The 22,067-nt window shown below is 33.8% G+C and overlaps 2 long non-coding RNA genes across 5 annotated transcripts in view; one reads left to right on the plus strand and one right to left on the minus strand.

Moving 5' to 3' along the window:
• The window catches only part of LOC145683187 (uncharacterized), a 132,604-nt gene that overhangs the window by 22,714 nt on the left and 87,823 nt on the right, over window positions 1-22,067 (plus strand). The window lies entirely within an intron of this gene.
• The window catches only part of LOC145683182 (uncharacterized), an 83,601-nt gene that overhangs the window by 5,613 nt on the left and 55,921 nt on the right, over window positions 1-22,067 (minus strand). For both annotated transcript variants that reach the window (XR_014130971.1, XR_014130970.1), the window contains exon 2: window positions 3,242-3,329. This is a non-coding gene — a long non-coding RNA (uncharacterized LOC145683182). The remainder of the gene's footprint in view (window positions 1-3,241; window positions 3,330-22,067) is intronic.

Raw genomic sequence — 22,067 nt, forward strand, 5'->3', positions numbered from 1 at the left:
ACTAAGATTTCAATACTCCTTCCAAACTTTATTTCACGATTTTATTAGTTATTGTTATCACCTTTTCCCTTTATCACCCAGCAAATTTGTTAACCTCTAAATTGAGAAAGGAAAATAGACGGATATAATTCCTTTCTAATATAAAAATACATTTCTTTTCGGTAGTGTACAAATCCATTTGAACTACTTGCAACTATAATATGCATATAAAAGGAGCAGTAAAGTGAGAAATGCAAATACGTAGTTTATTCCTATCTTTGAACAAAATACAATTATTACAGGAATTTTTATCATATAAATTACACTATTAAAATACCCGAGAGGTTTTATAAGGATAATTTAGTATTTGGATGGAAAAAGGTTTTCCCCGATAAAATTTACCTAGATATACTTATTTGTGTTAAAGCATTCATTAATGTCTTGTTAAATGATCATATCTGACAAAACTAACTGACCCTCAAAAAGTTATAGTGAAATCTGTGTCACTGTGTTTGCTGCCTTTTGGTTGGTATTTTATATTATTGAATGAGTTTCGTCATGAGATTCTTCCCTGAATTATCAGAAATTCTATATATGAAACAAAAACTAAAAAGAATTTAATTGCAGCCCTTAACATATAAAAGCCGATCCTTCATCCACAATTTTCTTAAACTGCGATTCTTCAGGGAATCTCATCTTTCGTATTTGACGTTCTAACACAGCCACTAGAACTCAGACTGATAATCCATAATCCATAAACATAAATATATATCTTCTAATTGAATAAACGTCTGAGGACAATATGGCATCTGTTATCGATCTTCCAAAATATATATATGACCTAGTAGATTTATAGTACCTCTGTCTGAGTAGAAACTTAAAAAAAATAGAAAGTAAAACACATCTTTGTGAGATTTAATCGGTTGCCCGTAGCCCCTTTTCCTTATAAAGAGAAATGAGCTGAGTTTGGACGAGCGCAAATCAAATTGAGATTAGTGAGGGAAATGAGTACAGGTACTCGTGAGTGTGAGTGGAATTTTGAAAAGTAAGCCTGAGTAAAAGTGAAATCCAGCTGAAATTAATTGTGCCTAAGGACGAGTGATCATAATCTTGATTGAGATTAATAAATAGAGGTAGATACGACCTTCTAGCATAATTATCGCTTGTTTCATTTTGTCGCCCGGTAGCCTGAACTCCTTGTTATCAAAATTGTTTATGAGAAACAGATGTTGTGTTCTTCAATAATGCTATGCTCAGCCAATTCTGAAGTTTCGGCTTTATTTCGTTTGAATTAATATTCTTTTCGTCTAGTGTCAATTGTGCCTCCAGTCTGTCCAGTAAATTCTCTAGAGCACTCACATTGATTACGGTACACTCATGGTATCCCATGCCGTGAGTCGTTTTTCACTGACACAACACAGTCCTGTGTTTATTCGGTTTATAGATATTAAGTATCTCTTTTGTTTTTGTAGGTATCTGCGGAATTTTCGTTCAAGTTGTGCCATATATGAAAAATGTATTCTTCCTCTAGGTTCTTCTTTTTTCTTTCAATTGGGTGTTCTGTTTTATACTCCTTCCTATGCGGGAATTGTTGTAGTCGTTATATTGAAAAATTGTGTTCATATGCTTGACATCTGCCTGTATGCTTTCTTTATTTTAGATTTGAAAGCCTCTGTGCAAAAGAAGTGCTCATCACTGCAATGTATTGAGACTTGTGGTGGATGTAATTTCTGTTAACTTAGAGGTCCGTATGGTTATATTTCCTGTGTAGGCTATGTCCAAGGCTCTCATCCCGTCTTCATCCATTAAGGATATTCAAAACTAATAAGCTGACGTCGTTTTCTATTTCCATAGTAAAATTGATGTTAGAGTAATGGCGTTTATTAAGCCAAGAAACGTTCATAGTGACTCTTGTCAGTGCGGTTAAACCGCAAAAGCTGTCGTACTCTTGTCTATAGAAATGTGTTTACTTCAGTGATGTTGACTGTAGAATTTTGTGTTCAAACTCCTCCAGATGCAGATTAGCCACCGCCAAGAAATTGGAGATTAGTTTTAACATAAATTAAAAGTAAGAATTATAACAACGTCCCCCACAATATTTAAAATACTGAAATGTACTTCACTCCTTCCAAGTTGCACTACTTGCATAGGAACCATGGTTGAAGCTTATAACATCTGAACATATTGAAGTTAAAGTTATGACGTTTGAATATGCAATATCTCTTACTTGTCAGTGGTGGATTATAGCACGGCCGGTCAGTTTTCTTAAAGACGTCTATACTATCTAAAGTATTTTTTGACATAAAGGCATTTAAATAAATGTTACTTTTTCATTTCGTTCTATGTTTTCTACGTCCATTCGATATACTTTATATCATTACCTTAATATTACATACTAGAATACATTTAATGTGCTTTGGTATAATTCATATAGATGAGACGAAAAATTGGAAGCTGGTTATATTTAAAGGTCCTTACCCTACAACATTGATTATCAAATGTGATAGTAAATAGTTCGTTTGAAGTGTAGTTTTGTAATCTGTAATAACATAACTTAATGCCTTTAAGGAAACACAGTTATATGTTAAGTTGGTATCACTGTCATATTTATGATATAGTAGAGTATGTCAAACGATACACCTTAAACTGTTTGCGCAATAAAAGATTCAAACCTTTTAACCTATTAGTTTAAAAGTTACTATATCATACCAAGACGAATGGTGCCTACTGCCTCCTAATATATTAAATATAAATTAATTACTTGCCTAGCAAGAATATATTTTTCATTAAAATTCAAAACGTGTTACAGTTTCGCCAACTAACTCTTTGGCTTCATCAGACACTATGTGATACACGATAACTGTACACTCGTATATATATACAACAACTAAGATATCTTTCTTGTTAACTGTATGGCCAATATATTAGTAACAGCAAACATTTAAGGAAATATGGCTAAAATTTAGTAGTGTCATTACAATGAGCTAAACTAAAGATAAATTTAAAAGAAACATTTCATCCCAGAAATGCTTATGATTCCGTGTATAATATAGGAGTATTAAAAACGAAATATTTACAAAATAAAAGCCACAATATAATCAACGAGGAACGACATATTATTTTAACTTTACCCGCACATATAAGAAAATCATTCTTTTCCAAATGAGCACTATAATTCACAATTTATCTCTATTAGTTGTACTTAAATATCAATGTATTATTAGCAATTCTAGTACACTTATACCTGTATATGTATACTTACTCCATTTACCCGCATAGATGTCCTCTGAGGTGAGAAACAGGAGAACGCAAAGCATCACAACTGATTTTCCCATCTTCGGTAGTCAAACCTAACATGTAAATAAAATTATTATTATTATTATTATACTTTTTTTTAAAAAAAAAGCATTAACATTGTTGGAAGACTAAGTCTAACATCAAGGTAATATTAAATGTTTATCTTTTTAAAGAAGAATTGTAAAATTAGAAATGATCTAATATGTACTAGAGTATCATACTAGTAGTAGTCCCCCCCGTATGGCTTAATGGCTCAAAGGTCAAAGGTCAATGACCTTGGCCCGGGGTCAATGACCTAGGGGTACCTAGGACCACCCCCTCTAAATTTTGGCAGGGGTACCTTGGCCCACCCCCTAAATTTTGGCAGGGGTACATAGGACCACCCCGCTTAAATTTTGGAAATTGCCAAATCTAAAAATTTGGTATGGTAGCCTAGGACCATAGTATGTACCTCTATCAGTATTGGGTGTCTATGTCGTTCCCTTTCATGGGTAAAAAATTGCCAAAAATTCAAATTTCGGGGGTTTTTGACCTAATTTATCCCCTTTGATGAGGTGTTATTACCCTATATAGTTATATGGGCGTATACAGGGGTCCATTACCTTTCATAAGACATGGGTATATTAATGCACCCCTTTAAAAATTTGGGAGGGGTACCTTGGCCCACCCCTTCATTTTTAGAAATTGCCCAATTTAAACATTTGGTATTATAGTATAGGACGCTAATATGGATCACTATAAATTTGGGTGGTCCACCTCGTTCCCTTTTAGGGGTACAAAATTGCCAAAATATAAACGTAAGCAATACGTTGTACCACGTGTTTGGTTTTCGACCTAATTTATCTCCTTGGATGAGGTCCTATTACCTTATATGATAATATGGTCATGTATAGGGGTCCATTCCTTTCATAAGACATAGGTACATTAATGCACCCCTTGAAAATTTTGGCAGGGGTACATAGGACCACCCCCCACCCCCCTTAAATTTCGGAAATTGCCAAATCTAAAAATTTGGTATGGTAGCCTAGGACCATAGTATGTACCTCTATCAGTATTGGGTGTCTATGTGGTTCCCTTTCATGGGTAAAAAATTGCCAAAAATTCAAATTTCGGGGTTTTTTGACCTAATTTATCCCCTTGGATGAGGTGTTATTACCTTATATAGTTATATGGGCGTATACAGGGGTCCATTACCTTTCATAAGATATGGGTATATTTGTGCACTCCTTTAAATATTTGGGAGGGGTACCTTGGCCCACCCCTTAAATTTTGGAAATTGACCAATTTAAACATTGGGTATTATAGCACAGGACCCTAATATGTATCGTGATAAATTTGGGCGGTCCACCTCATTCCCTTCTAGGGGTACAAAATTGCCAAAATATAAACGTAAGCAATACGTTATACCACGTGTTTGGTTTTTGGTCGATTTTATCCCCTTTGATGAGGTGTTATTATCCTATATAGTTATATGGTCATGTATAGAGGTCCATTACCTTTCATAAGATATGGGTATATTGATGCACCCCGGGAGGGGTACTTTGGCCCACCCCTTAAATTTTGGAAATTGACCAATTTAAACATTGGGTATTATAGCACAGGACCTTAATATGTATCTTGATAAATTTGGGTGGTCCACCTCATTCCCTTCTAGGGGTACAAAATTGCCAAAATATAAACGTAAGCAATACGTTATACCACGTGTTTGGTTTTTGGTCGATTTTATCCCCTTTGATGATGTGTTATTATCCTATATAGTTATATGGTCATGTATAGGGGTCCAGTACCTTTCATAAGATATGGGTATATTCGTGCACTCCTTTAAAAATTTGGGAGGGGTACTTTGGCCCACCCCTTAAATTTTGGAAATTGCCCAATTTAAACATTTGGTATTATAGTACCGGATCCTAACATGTATTATGATAAATTTGGATGGTCCACCTCGTTTCCTTCTAGGGGTACAAAATTGTCAAAATATAAACGTAAGCAATACGTTGTACCACGTGTTTGGTCTTTTGGCCCAATTTATCATCTTGGATGAGGTTCTATTACCTTATATGGTTATGTATAGGGGTCTATTCTATATCATAAGACATAGGTACATTTGTGCACCCCGGGAGGGGTACTTTGGCCCACCCCTTAAATTTTAGAAATTGCTCATTTTATATATTTGGTATTATAGTACTGGACCCTAACATGTATTATGATACATTTGGGTGGTCCACCTCGTTCCCTTTTAGGGGTACAAATTACCAAAATATAAACGTAAGCAATACGTTGTACCACGTGTTTGGTTTTGACCTAAGTTATCCCCTTGGATGAGGTTCTATTACCTTATATGGTTATATGTTTATGTATAGGGGTCTATTCTCTATCATAAGACATAGGTACATTTGTGCACTCCTTTAAAAATTTGGGAGGGGTACTTTGGCCCACCCCTTTAATTTTGGAAATTGCCCCTTTTTACATGTTTGGTATTATAGTATAGAACCGTAATATATATTACTATAAATTTGGTTGGTTCACCACGTTTCCTTTGATGGGTACGAAATTGCCAAATTTTAGTACAACCACGTGTTTGGTTTTGGCTCAATTTATCCCCTTGGATGAGGTCCTATTACCTTATATGGTTATATGATCATGTATAGGGTCCATTCCATATCCCCTTAAATTTTGGAAATTTTCCAATTTAAGCATTCGGTATCATAGTACATGACCTCAACATGTATCATGATAAATTTGGGTGGTCCATCTTGTTCCCTTTCATGGGTAAAAATTACTAAAATATAAACATAAGCAATATGTTGTACCATGCGTTTGGTTTTTGGCCCAATTTCTTCCCTTTGATGGGGTTCTATTACCTTATATGGTTATATGGTCATGTATATGGGTTCATTTCCTATCATAAGACATGGGTACATTGACGCACCCCTTGAAAAATTTGGGAGGGGTATTTTGGCTCATCCACTCGGTTTTAGAAATTGTTTTAATATAAGCATTTGGTATCATAGTACAGGACTTCAATATGTACCACTATAAATTTGGATGGTCCACATCGTTCCCTTTCATGGGTAAAGAACTACCAAAAATCGAATTTCGGAGGTTATTGACACCTATTTAGCACGTTATATGGTTTATTACCTTTATATGTTTATGTTCCCTTTTAAATTTGGGAATTATCAAATAACAAAATTCGGTAAACGTTTTCTAGGACCCATTGGTGTTCCTCTTATGGCCAAATATTCAAAATTTAAATGTTATTGACCGGCTTTATTATTGAATAAGTACAGGATTTATTACTTTTTTCATAAGACACAGGTGTATTTGTGTACCAATCTTTAATTTTGGGAGGGGTACATTTCTTATTGTCATATCAATAATTGGTAAATGTTCTTTGGGTAAATCATTGTGATCACGTGATCAGTTATTGACCTATGATGGGATTAGGAGTCCAGGACATTGGTACATTGAAACTTTGTAGGATAATTTGAGAATGCGTCATTGGTATTGATTATTACAGCCAAATATAAACGTAAGCAATACGATGTACCACGTGATTGACCTTGATGAGGTAGTGTACAGGGATACATAGCTAACCTTATTGAAACTTATGACTCATAGTCTTAAGGGAATACATGCTACAACACTGGCAAAGTTATTGTTGATGCAATTTGATTGGTTGATCACTATCTTTCCTGCAATCTGATTGGCTGATCACTATTTTTCGTGCAATCTGATTGGTTGCTGATTTTCAAATCTTTGCTGCATTCAGTTTTTAAGTTTTGTTTAACATTTAAAAATCTTGGTTTCGTTCAACATTTTGGACTCACTGATAAATATGATCAAAACCGTTTATTTGTTAATCGAATAGTTAAAAACCGGATAAAGTTTGACGGTTAACCGTGAAACGTAAAATTTTTTTAGTTTGAAATTTTTTGTTTTAATTTTTTGTTTCAGAATTTTGTTTGAAATTTGTTTCAAAATTTTTTGTTTGAAAATTTTTTTGTTTGAAATTTTTTGTTGCAAAATTTTGTTTGAAATTTTTTGTTTAAAATTTTTTGTTCGAAAATTTTGTTTTGAAATTTTTCGTTTCAGAATTTTGTTTGAAATTTTTTTTTTGTAAATTTTTTGTTTAAAATTTTTTTGTTTGAAATTTTTTTCGTTTCAAATTTTTGTTTAAAATTTTTGTTTGAAATTTTTCGTTTCCAAATTTTGTTTGAAATTTTTTGTTTCAAAATTTTGTTTGAAATTTTTTTTGTTTCAAAATTTTGTTTGAATTTCTTTCGTTTGAAATTTTTTTGTTTGAATGTTTTTCGTTTCAAAATTTTGTTTCAAAGATTTTTGTTTGAAATTTTTTGTTTCAAAGTTTGATTTGACATTTTTAAAGTTTGTGCACTCATTAGTAAAGAACCGGAACTGTTTAGAACTAAAACCTCTGGCAACATTGTGGTGCAATAGTACACGTTAGAACATGATGCAATAGTACACGTCAGAATATGGGGTTGTACTTGAAATGAAAAAAACACAATTCATTGAAATGGATCATTTTATTACACTCCACATACATCCATACCAGATAGTGGTTCTGGATATTGTCGATACAATGTATTTTGAACTTCTTGCACTAGTTTGTCTTTAGCGTATAATTTTAATTCCAATTGAAGTCTTTTAAGGTCTATTGCGATATCAATTGGTGGAAACTCAATGTCCATTTGATCACAAATAAACTGTTTATCAATACAGGTATGCACCCACGAACGATGTTGACAACCATCACAATATCTAGATACATGTTGTACAATATGCATAAATAGTACTTTTTCAGGAATATACTTGTTTTGTTACACACTTCCACTGCATGTTTCACACACTGAAATACGCTGATGAATTTGTTCCATTCCGTTTGTGTTAGATACACCATGTTGCGATGGACATGGAATGTACTCTTTTTACGTAACAGCACCATCTTCTCTTCGAGAACTGTACGCATCACCACTTCATGATTTGAGCCTAATGATTTGACTATGGTCACATTTAGCTCATCGTTCATTTGGTCGATTCGTGCCATTCTTCAAAGGTCAGTTGTACACCAAATTGTTCTGCTTTGCCCAATCGAATCACTGGTTCAAATGTTCTAGCACTGATACCAATCATCACATGTTTTGTTTGAAATATATTTATTGGATAATAGCTTGCGAACATGAATTCTTTATCGTTAGAAGTACACATCTTTCCTCCTGAAAAGCACTTGCTCAAATGATTTCACGGTATTGGTTGATTTATAGAACTACGGCTGACGTCATGTGCTGACGTTTGAATTCATGGTTTCATCACAGTTGCTGACGTCATGCCGACCAACCACATTCATACAACTACGGCTGATGTGCTGACGTTTGAATTACAATTGCTGACGAATCTGGCTGTGTACTAAATTCAAACTGATGACTTCGACCCAAGAGTCTTTTATAGCATAAAGATACAGATCCAGTATTTAAGAAACGCAGCACTTCTTCTTGTTTTGATGCTTCCATGGGTAAATATCTTGCTGGTAAAATTATATTCTTATCATTTTCAAGCTTCACTACGATTCTTAATCCAAACTCTGTAGGGATCATTTGGCTAGCTAAGATTCTATAAGGTACATTCTGTTGTAAATCAGTAATCTTGGTAAATGATTTCATCACATCACGCGTGTTTAGAAACTGCAGACAAGTAGCCATGATGACGTTATCATGAATACTAACGCGAACGATGATGCAAAACTGATGACGTTTCATTATCATGTTCTGACGTGTACTATTGCACCATGTTCTAACGTGTACTATTGCACCACAATGTTGCCAGAGGTTTTAGTTCTAAACAGTTCCGGTTCTTTACTAATGAGTGCACAAACTTTAAAAATGTCAAACCAAACTTTGAAACAAAAAATTTCAAACAAAAATCTTTGAAACAAAATTTTGAAACGAAAAACATTCAAACAAAAAAATTTCAAACGAAAGAAATTCAAACAAAATTTTGAAACAAAAAAAAATTTCAAACAAAATTTTGAAACAAAAAATTTCAAACAAAATTTGGAAACGAAAAATTTCAAACAAAAATTTTAAACAAAAATTTGAAACGAAAAAAATTTCAAACAAAAAAATTTTAAACAAAAAATTTACAAAAAAAAAATTTTCAAACAAAATTCTGAAACGAAAAATTTCAAAACAAAATTTTCGAACAAAAAATTTTAAACAAAAAATTTCAAACAAAATTTTGCAACAAAAAATTTCAAACAAAAAAATTTTCAAACAAAAAATTTTGAAACAAATTTCAAACAAAATTCTGAAACAAAAAAATTAAAACAAAAAATTTCAAACTAAAAAATATTTACGTTTCACGGTTAACCGTCAAACTTTATCCGGTTTTTAACTATTCGATTAACAAATAAACGGTTTTGATCATATTTATCAGTGAGTCCAAAATGTTGAACGAAACCAAGATTTTTAAATGTTAAACAAAACTTAAAAACTGAATGCAGCAAAGATTTGAAAATCAGCAACCAATCAGATTGCACGAAAAATAGTGATCAGCCAATCAGATTGCAGGAAAGATAGTGATCAACCAATCAAATTGCATCAACAATAACTTTGCCAGTGTTGTAGCATGTATTCCCTTAAGACTATGAGTCATAAGTTTCAATAAGGTTAGCTATGTATCCCTGTACACTACCTCATCAAGGTCAATCACGTGGTACATCGTATTGCTTACGTTTATATTTGGCTGTAATAATCAATACCAATGACGCATTCTCAAATTATCCTACAAAGTTTCAATGTACCAATGTCCTGGACTCCTAATCCCATCATAGGTCAATAACTGATCACGTGATCACAATGATTTACCCAAAGAACATTTACCAATTATTGATATGACAATAAGAAATGTACCCCTCCCAAAATTAAAGATTGGTACACAAATACACCTGTGTCTTATGAAAAAAGTAATAAATCCTGTACTTATTCAATAATAAAGCCGGTCAATAACATTTAAATTTTGAATATTTGGCCATAAGAGGAACACCAATGGGTCCTAGAAAACGTTTACCGAATTTTGTTATTTGATAATTCCCAAATTTAAAAGGGAACATAAACATATAAAGGTAATAAACCATATAACGTGCTAAATAGGTGTCAATAACCTCCGAAATTCGATTTTTGGTAGTTCTTTACCCATGAAAGGGAACGATGTGGACCATCCAAATTTATAGTGGTACATATTGAAGTCCTGTACTATGATACCAAATGCTTATATTAAAACAATTTCTAAAACCGAGTGGATGAGCCAAAATACCCCTCCCAAATTTTTCAAGGGGTGCGTCAATGTACCCATGTCTTATGATAGGAAATGAACCCATATACATGACCATATAACCATATAAGGTAATAGAACCCCATCAAAGGGAAGAAATTGGGCCAAAAACCAAACGCATGGTACAACATATTGCTTATGTTTATATTTTAGTAATTTTTACCCATGAAAGGGAACAAGATGGACCACCCAAATTTATCATGATACATGTTGAGGTCATGTACTATGATACCGAATGCTTAAATTGGAAAATTTCCAAAATTTAAGGGGATATGGAATGGACCCTATACATGATCATATAACCATATAAGGTAATAGGACCTCATCCAAGGGGATAAATTGAGCCAAAACCAAACACGTGGTTGTACTAAAATTTGGCAATTTCGTACCCATCAAAGGAAACGTGGTGAACCAACCAAATTTATAGTAATATATATTACGGTTCTATACTATAATACCAAACATGTAAAAAGGGGCAATTTCCAAAATTAAAGGGGTGGGCCAAAGTACCCCTCCCAAATTTTTAAAGGAGTGCACAAATGTACCTATGTCTTATGATAGAGAATAGACCCCTATACATAAACATATAACCATATAAGGTAATAGAACCTCATCCAAGGGGATAACTTAGGTCAAAACCAAACACGTGGTACAACGTATTGCTTACGTTTATATTTTGGTAATTTGTACCCCTAAAAGGGAACGAGGTGGACCACCCAAATGTATCATAATACATGTTAGGGTCCAGTACTATAATACCAAATATATAAAATGAGCAATTTCTAAAATTTAAGGGGTGGGCCAAAGTACCCCTCCCGGGGTGCACAAATGTACCTATGTCTTATGATATAGAATAGACCCCTATACATAACCATATAAGGTAATAGAACCTCATCCAAGATGATAAATTGGGCCAAAAGACCAAACACGTGGTACAACGTATTGCTTACGTTTATATTTTGACAATTTTGTACCCCTAGAAGGAAACGAGGTGGACCATCCAAATTTATCATAATACATGTTAGGATCCGGTACTATAATACCAAATGTTTAAATTGGGCAATTTCCAAAATTTAAGGGGTGGGCCAAAGTACCCCTCCCAAATTTTTAAAGGAGTGCACGAATATACCCATATCTTATGAAAGGTACTGGACCCCTATACATGACCATATAACTATATAGGATAATAACACATCATCAAAGGGGATAAAATCGACCAAAAACCAAACACGTGGTATAACGTATTGCTTACGTTTATATTTTGGCAATTTTGTACCCCTAGAAGGGAATGAGGTGGACCACCCAAATTTATCAAGATACATATTAGGGTCCTGTGCTATAATACCCAATGTTTAAATTGGTCAATTTCCAAAATTTAAGGGGTGGGCCAAAGTACCCCTCCCGGGGGCATCAATATACCCATATCTTATGAAAGGTAATGGACCTCTATACATGACCATATAACTATATAGGATAATAACACCTCATCAAAGGGGATAAAATCGACCAAAAACCAAACACGTGGTATAACGTATTGCTTACGTTTATATTTTGGCAATTTTGTACCCCTAGAAGGGAATGAGGTGGACCGCCCAAATTTATCATGATACATATTAGGGTCCTGTGCTATAATACCCAATGTTTAAATTGGTCAATTTCCAAAATTTAAGGGGTGGGCCAAGGTACCCCTCCCAAATTTTTAAAGGAGTGCACAAATATACCCATATCTTATGAAAGGTAATGGACCCCTGTATACGCCCATATAACTATATAAGGTAATAACACCTCATCCAAGGGGATAAATTAGGTCAAAAAACCCCGAAATTTGAATTTTTGGCAATTTTTTACCCATGAAAGGGAACGACATAGACACCCAATACTGATAGAGGTACATACTATGGTCCTAGGCTACCATACCAAATTTTTAGATTTGGCAATTTCCGAAATTTAAGGGGGGTGGGGGGGGTCCTATGTACCCCTGCCAAAATTTTCAAGGGGTGCATTAATGTACCTATGTCTTATGAAAGGAATGGACCCCTATACATGACCATATAATCATATAAGGTAATAGGACCTCATCCAAGGAGATAAATTAGGTCGAAAACCAAACACGTGGTACAACGTATTGCTTACGTTTATATTTTGGCAATTTTGTACCCCTAAAAGGGAACGAGGTGGACCACCCAAATTTATAGTGATCCATATTAGCGTCCTATACTATAATACCAAATGTTTAAATTGGGCAATTTCTAAAAATGAAGGGGTGGGCCAAGGTACCCCTCCCAAATTTTTAAAGGGGTGCATTAATATACCCATGTCTTATGAAAGGTAATGGACCCCTGTATACGCCCATATAACTATATAGGGTAATAACACCTCATCAAAGGGGATAAATTAGGTCAAAAACCCCCGAAATTTGAATTTTTGGCAATTTTTTACCCATGAAAGGGAACGACATAGACACCCAATACTGATAGAGGTACATACTATGGTCCTAGGCTACCATACCAAATTTTTAGATTTGGCAATTTCCAAAATTTAAGCGGGGTGGTCCTATGTACCCCTGCCAAAATTTAGGGGGTGGGCCAAGGTACCCCTGCCAAAATTTAGAGGGGTGGTCCTAGGTACCCCTAGGTCATTGACCCCGGGCCAAGGTCATTGACCTTTGACCTTTGAGCCATTAAGCCATACGGGGGGGACTACTACTATACTAGAGTATTAGGAATTCTTGTTAAGAAGAAATTAAAGAAATTTATGACATTTATTCTTTGAAGTGGTTGACGGATACTGGTAGTTGCTTATTTCGGTAGTAGATTAAGTGCCCGTAATAGTTTCAATTTTTAGGCAAGATTTCATAAAATAAACAAAATAATGGAACAGTAAATAAATAATGTAGTAGAAAGATGATTCAAAGGAATAAACGTACAGTTGAACATTTGGAATAGCTGATATACTTAGGTGTCATAACGTTGAAGAATTGAATGAGATTGTCCATAACTCTTTTCTAGAAATAACTAATAACGGTGGGAGGTTTTACTTATTCACCCTTGAAGATATTAATCACGTGCAAGGAGCGTCCTTCATACGGTATATGGGGAAGTATGAAATGCATATTTAATCAGATTGAGCTTACTATTTTAGAAACTAACCAATATAGCAATATTATATTTATCCTTTTATGTTTTCCTGTTAATATAGATTCTTTTATGCATTCATATTCCTTTATAATAGTTCGTGTATCCAAGTTTCATGAAATAGATTAAACAGAGTGCTACCATGCATCAGTGACAAAATTTAATTTGGGATCAATAATCTGTCGAATGTGCGTTCTAAATAGAAATTATTTTCAGTTGTCTCAACAAGGCTAATTAGATGCACGATAAATGAAAGGAATTCTAGATTTTTGTAATGAGGATATTAATCTATATTCCGCTTCGCGTATTTTCCTCAAAGACATTTTTCGTTAAACTGAACTCTAAGGTACGCTTTATTCTTGACAAAAAATGATACTGTGTAAGATTCATCATATGTATGTAAAAAGCATATTGTAAAATATGGTTTGATACATTAAATGTGGTGAATGTTGTCCTTGTACGATACACATTTGGCTTTCCTGGCACTTTCACTATTGCTTGGAGTATTATAGCTAAGCAATTTTTCGAATTGTTGCTTTCACTGAGTTCCTTTCCAAAAATATTCTCAGAACATTCATCGTGAATATTTTTTCTTAAATTTGAATACATTATGCCTGTGTGGTAATAACATTTATAATGTTTAAACTTGAAATGTTTTCACGAAACTACTTACTTCATAATTTAAAAAAAACTAAAAGTTAATAGGAAAACAAAACTGGAGAACCAAAGTAAGAAAAGATTACATTACACAAAATGTGAAAAGAGTTGCACATTCCTCTATCGGTAAAATGTTAAACTGTAAAGAGAAAGTTTGAACTGCCACCATAAGATAGAATACCTAACTGTATTCTGGCTATAATATTGACGGTTGACTTCAGTTCTAAGTACCGGGAGGGTTTGTTGTTTTAGAGATATGTGAAAACAGTCACTCTAAAGGGCGACAGAATTTGAAAGCTATCACTTATAAGAATTTACGACAAAGTTATGTTAGTTTCGTAGAACACTATTTGTGTAATGAGACTTAAAAACAATATTTGTAATTGAATTTGAAACGTTTTAAAGTTATAAAAAAAAGATAAACTGGGAAAAAGGGTTTCCGCATCTAATCAGGTTACTTTGCACCAGTCCCAAGTACCCACTTAGATACGAAATTGCTACTGCTGGTACCTCATGCGTTCTGACATGTTCTAACGTGTACTATTGCACCACAATGTTGCCAGAGGTTTTAGTTCTAAACAGTTCCGGTTCTTTACTAATGAGTGCACAAACTTTAAAAATGTCAAACCAAACTTTGAAACAAAAAATTTCAAACAAAAATCTTTGAAACAAAATTTTGAAACGAAAAACATTCAAACAAAAAAAATTTCAAACGAAAGAAATTCAAACAAAATTTTGAAACAAAAAAAATTTCAAACAAAATTTTGAAACAAAAAATTTCAAACAAAATTTGGAAACGAAAAATTTCAAACAAAAATTTTAAACAAAAATTTGAAACGAAAAAAATTTCAAACAAAAAAATTTTAAACAAAAAATTTACAAAAAAAAAATTTTCAAACAAAATTCTGAAACGAAAAATTTCAAAACAAAATTTTCGAACAAAAAATTTTAAACAAAAAATTTCAAACAAAATTTTGCAACAAAAAATTTCAAACAAAAAAATTTTCAAACAAAAAATTTTGAAACAAATTTCAAACAAAATTCTGAAACAAAAAAATTAAAACAAAAAATTTCAAACTAAAAAATATTTACGTTTCACGGTTAACCGTCAAACTTTATCCGGTTTTTAACTATTCGATTAACAAATAAACGGTTTTGATCATATTTATCAGTGAGTCCAAAATGTTGAACGAAACCAAGATTTTTAAATGTTAAACAAAACTTAAAAACTGAATGCAGCAAAGATTTGAAAATCAGCAACCAATCAGATTGCACGAAAAATAGTGATCAGCCAATCAGATTGCAGGAAAGATAGTGATCAACCAATCAAATTGCATCAACAATAACTTTGCCAGTGTTGTAGCATGTATTCCCTTAAGACTATGAGTCATAAGTTTCAATAAGGTTAGCTATGTATCCCTGTACACTACCTCATCAAGGTCAATCACGTGGTACATCGTATTGCTTACGTTTATATTTGGCTGTAATAATCAATACCAATGACGCATTCTCAAATTATCCTACAAAGTTTCAATGTACCAATGTCCTGGACTCCTAATCCCATCATAGGTCAATAACTGATCACGTGATCACAATGATTTACCCAAAGAACATTTACCAATTATTGATATGACAATAAGAAATGTACCCCTCCCAAAATTAAAGATTGGTACACAAATACACCTGTGTCTTATGAAAAAAGTAATAAATCCTGTACTTATTCAATAATAAAGCCGGTCAATAACATTTAAATTTTGAATATTTGGCCATAAGAGGAACACCAATGGGTCCTAGAAAACGTTTACCGAATTTTGTTATTTGATAATTCCCAAATTTAAAAGGGAACATAAACATATAAAGGTAATAAACCATATAACGTGCTAAATAGGTGTCAATAACCTCCGAAATTCGATTTTTGGTAGTTCTTTACCCATGAAAGGGAACGATGTGGACCATCCAAATTTATAGTGGTACATATTGAAGTCCTGTACTATGATACCAAATGCTTATATTAAAACAATTTCTAAAACCGAGTGGATGAGCCAAAATACCCCTCCCAAATTTTTCAAGGGGTGCGTCAATGTACCCATGTCTTATGATAGGAAATGAACCCATATACATGACCATATAACCATATAAGGTAATAGAACACCATCAAAGGGAAGAAATTGGGCCAAAAACCAAACGCATGGTACAACATATTGCTTATGTTTATATTTTAGTAATTTTTACCCATGAAAGGGAACAAGATGGACCACCCAAATTTATCATGATACATGTTGAGGTCATGTACTATGATACCGAATGCTTAAATTGGAAAATTTCCAAAATTTAAGGGGATATGGAATGGACCCTATACATGATCATATAACCATATAAGGTAATAGGACCTCATCCAAGGGGATAAATTGAGCCAAAACCAAACACGTGGTTGTACTAAAATTTGGCAATTTCGTACCCATCAAAGGAAACGTGGTGAACCAACCAAATTTATAGTAATATATATTACGGTTCTATACTATAATACCAAACATGTAAAAAGGGGCAATTTCCAAAATTAAAGGGGTGGGCCAAAGTACCCCTCCAAAATCTTTAAAGGAGTGCACAAATGTACCTATGTCTTATGATAGAGAATAGACCCCTATACATAAACATATAACCATATAAGGTAATAGAACCTCATCCAAGGGGATAACTTAGGTCAAAACCAAACACGTGGTACAACGTATTGCTTACGTTTATATTTTGGTAATTTGTACCCCTAAAAGGGAACGAGGTGGACCACCCAAATGTATCATAATACATGTTAGGGTCCAGTACTATAATACCAAATATATAAAATGAGCAGTTTCTAAAATTTAAGGGGTGGGCCAAAGTACCCCTCCCGGGGTGCACAAATGTACCTATGTCTTATGATATGGAATAGACCCCTATACATAACCATATAAGGTAATAGAACCTCATCCAAGATGATAAATTGGGCCAAAAGACCAAACACGTGGTACAACGTATTGCTTACGTTTATATTTTGACAATTTTGTACCCCTAGAAGGAAACGAGGTGGACCATCCAAATTTATCATAATACATGTTAGGATCCGGTACTATAATACCAAATGTTTAAATTGGGCAATTTCCAAAATTTAAGGGGTGGGCCAAAGTACCCCTCCCAAATTTTTAAAGGAGTGCACGAATATACCCATATCTTATGAAAGGTACTGGACCCCTATACATGACCATATAACTATATAGGATAATAACACATCATCAAAGGGAATAAAATCGACCAAAAACCAAACACGTGGTATAACGTATTGCTTACGTTTATATTTTGGCAATTTTGTACCCCTAGAAGGGAATGAGGTGGACCACCCAAATTTATCAAGATACATATTAGGGTCCTGTGCTATAATACCCAATGTTTAAATTGGTCAATTTCCAAAATTTAAGGGGTGGGCCAAAGTACCCCTCCCGGGGGGCATCAATATACCCATATCTTATGAAAGGTAATGGACCTCTATACATGACCATATAACTATATAGGATAATAACACCTCATCAAAGGGGATAAAATCGACCAAAAACCAAACACGTGGTATAACGTATTGCTTACGTTTATATTTTGGCAATTTTGTACCCCTAGAAGGGAATGAGGTGGACCGCCCAAATTTATCACGATACATATTAGGGTCCTGTGCTATAATACCCAATGTTTAAATTGGTCAATTTCGAAAATTTAAGGGGTGGGCCAAGGTACCCCTCCCAAATTTTTAAAGGAGTGCACAAATATACCCATATCTTGTGAAAGGTAATGGACCTCTGTATACGCCCATATAACTATATAAGGTAATAACACCTCATCCAAGGGGATAAATTAGGTCAAAAAACCCCGAAATTTGAATTTTTGGCAATTTTTTACCCATGAAAGGGAACGACATAGACACCCAATACTGATAGAGGTACATACTATGGTCCTAGGCTACCATACCAAATTTTTAGATTTGGCAATTTCCGAAATTTAAGGGGGGTGGGGGGGGTCCTATGTACCCCTGCCAAAATTTTCAAGGGGTGCATTAATGTACCTATGTCTTATGAAAGGAATGGACCCCTATACATGACCATATAATCATATAAGGTAATAGGACCTCATCCAAGGAGATAAATTAGGTCGAAAACCAAACACGTGGTACAACGTATTGCTTACGTTTATATTTTGGCAATTTTGTACCCCTAAAAGGGAACGAGGTGGACCACCCAAATTTATAGTGATCCATATTAGCGTCCTATACTATAATACCAAATGTTTAAATTGGGCAATTTCTAAAAATGAAGGGGTGGGCCAAGGTACCCCTCCCAAATTTTTAAAGGGGTGCATTAATATACCCATGTCTTATGAAAGGTAATGGACCCCTGTATACGCCCATATAACTATATAGGGTAATAACACCTCATCAAAGGGGATAAATTAGGTCAAAAACCCCCGAAATTTGAATTTTTGGCAATTTTTTACCCATGAAAGGGAACGACATAGACACCCAATACTGATAGAGGTACATACTATGGTCCTAGGCTACCATACCAAATTTTTAGATTTGGCAATTTCCAAAATTTAAGCGGGGTGGTCCTATGTACCCCTGCCAAAATTTAGGGGGTGGGCCAAGGTACCCCTGCCAAAATTTAGAGGGGTGGTCCTAGGTACCCCTAGGTCATTGACCCCGGGCCAAGGTCATTGACCTTTGACCTTTGAGCCATTAAGCCATACGGGGGGGACTACTACTATACTAGAGTATTAGGAATTCTTGTTAAGAAGAAATTAAAGAAATTTATGACATTTATTCTTTGAAGTGGTTGACGGATACTGGTAGTTGCTTATTTCGGTAGTAGATTAAGTGCCCGTAATAGTTTCAATTTTTAGGCAAGATTTCATAAAATAAACAAAATAATGGAACAGTAAATAAATAATGTAGTAGAAAGATGATTCAAAGGAATAAACGTACAGTTGAACATTTGGAATAGCTGATATACTTAGGTGTCATAACGTTGAAGAATTGAATGAGATTGTCCATAACTCTTTTCTAGAAATAACTAATAACGGTGGGAGGTTTTACTTATTCACCCTTGAAGATATTAATCACGTGCAAGGAGCGTCCTTCATACGGTATATGGGGAAGTATGAAATGCATATTTAATCAGATTGAGCTTACTATTTTAGAAACTAACCAATATAGCAATATTATATTTATCCTTTTATGTTTTCCTGTTAATATAGATTCTTTTATGCATTCATATTCCTTTATAATAGTTCGTGTATCCAAGTTTCATGAAATAGATTAAACAGAGTGCTACCATGCATCAGTGACAAAATTTAATTTGGGATCAATAATCTGTCGAATGTGCGTTCTAAATAGAAATTATTTTCAGTTGTCTCAACAAGGCTAATTAGATGCACGATAAATGAAAGGAATTCTAGATTTTTGTAATGAGGATATTAATCTATATTCCGCTTCGCGTATTTTCCTCAAAGACATTTTTCGTTAAACTGAACTCTAAGGTACGCTTTATTCTTGACAAAAAATGATACTGTGTAAGATTCATCATATGTATGTAAAAAGCATATTGTAAAATATGGTTTGATACATTAAATGTGGTGAATGTTGTCCTTGTACGATACACATTTGGCTTTCCTGGCACTTTCACTATTGCTTGGAGTATTATAGCTAAGCAATTTTTCGAATTGTTGCTTTCACTGAGTTCCTTTCCAAAAATATTCTCAGAACATTCATCGTGAATATTTTTTCTTAAATTTGAATACATTATGCCTGTGTGGTAATAACATTTATAATGTTTAAACTTGAAATGTTTTCACGAAACTACTTACTTCATAATTTAAAAAAAACTAAAAGTTAATAGGAAAACAAAACTGGAGAACCAAAGTAAGAAAAGATTACATTACACAAAATGTGAAAAGAGTTGCACATTCCTCTATCGGTAAAATGTTAAACTGTAAAGAGAAAGTTTGAACTGCCACCATAAGATAGAATACCTAACTGTATTCTGGCTATAATATTGACGGTTGACTTCAGTTCTAAGTACCGGGAGGGTTTGTTGTTTTAGAGATATGTGAAAACAGTCACTCTAAAGGGCGACAGAATTTGAAAGCTATCACTTATAAGAATTTACGACAAAGTTATGTTAGTTTCGTAGAACACTATTTGTGTAATGAGACTTAAAAACAATATTTGTAATTGAATTTGAAACGTTTTAAAGTTATAAAAAAAAGATAAACTGGGAAAAAGGGTTTCCGCATCTAATCAGGTTACTTTGCACCAGTCCCAAGTACCCACTTAGATACGAAATTGCTACTGCTGGTACCTCATGCGTTCTAATTTTAGCTAAATGTCCTATTTAGGTAGATGTCGGAATGAATTTCTTGTTTGAAAATACATTACGGACTGTGAGAGATTCTCTTAATTAGGTTGAGAGGGGCTTCACTCCGAAAAGCTTAGTTTTTCGTATTCTGGAAATCACTAGACGTTTCTGGGGGGCTTGTAGCTTATACGCATAGGAATGAATAACATTAGGTTTTTAAAAAATCATGGAATTTGGATTCGTTTCAGCCTGAAAGTCCCAAACCTCGTAAATACTCCACTGATTACGTTTGGAATGATATTCTCGAACATAAAGATAAACCAAGAGAAATCAGTTCACGAGGATTTTTTCTGTCCCTGAGTTGACACATTTATGGAGCAAATGCTAAGCTATCAGAATGTGATTCCTGTGCCGGTGCCAGAAAATACATAATTTTCTTTACGAATATCGATAATTTATATGAAGTACTTGCAGCAGTACCATCGTTCTAAAATCAATTTTTTTTCAGACTGCATGGAGTTTTGTGTAGGAAGTAAATTGTATAAATACTGAAGGAAAAACATTGCACAGAAACATAATCTTCTTTTGTTGAACATACTTTTCTGTATGTTGTGCAAAGTATCCCCATCAATGGGTTTACATTGCACCAAAGCTTTTATTTCAATAACTAAGGTTATACTAAATGTTTACTAATGTAGTTGCATAAATGTTTTCCTTATATATCTAGTTACTTTATGTTTAAAATACAGCACTCTAAATTATTACGTTTGTGAGTCACATGCGATTTCCTTTAAAATTCTTTAATACTGGCGCAAAGTAACCACGTCTTTCGCCATGTTCCTAAGTGAACTTCAATATTGTTTCATTTATTGGTGTCTTGAAACATGGTGTACCCAACACAATGAAGCATATAATATTCGTATACTAATATAGTAAAGTTTAAAGCCTTATAACGAATCAATCCGTATGATTATCTCCTAAAAGTATGATTTTGTTCGTAAACGCACTTTGATTTTCTTCCTTTGTTTTATAAATATTACAAAATGACTTAAGGAGTTTTGTTACAGTAGTCTTCAAATATCTAATGATAATTGGTAATTGCTACTGCTCTTTGCACCTTAGTCAAACAGATAAGATACTAGTAATTTTAATAAATACAGCTATTATAGCACTCCCGAAACCAGGACTGTATATATGCATATCAATTTATATTGTAAAACCTTGTACCATATAGGTATAGGTAGAGCGTTAATAAAAAAATGTCCGGAATCGATTCCAACTA

The sequence above is a fragment of the Thermobia domestica genome, chromosome 1 (genome assembly GCF_964235325.1).
Source record: "Thermobia domestica chromosome 1, izTheDome1.hap1.1, whole genome shotgun sequence".
NCBI lineage: Eukaryota > Metazoa > Arthropoda > Insecta > Zygentoma > Lepismatidae > Thermobia > Thermobia domestica.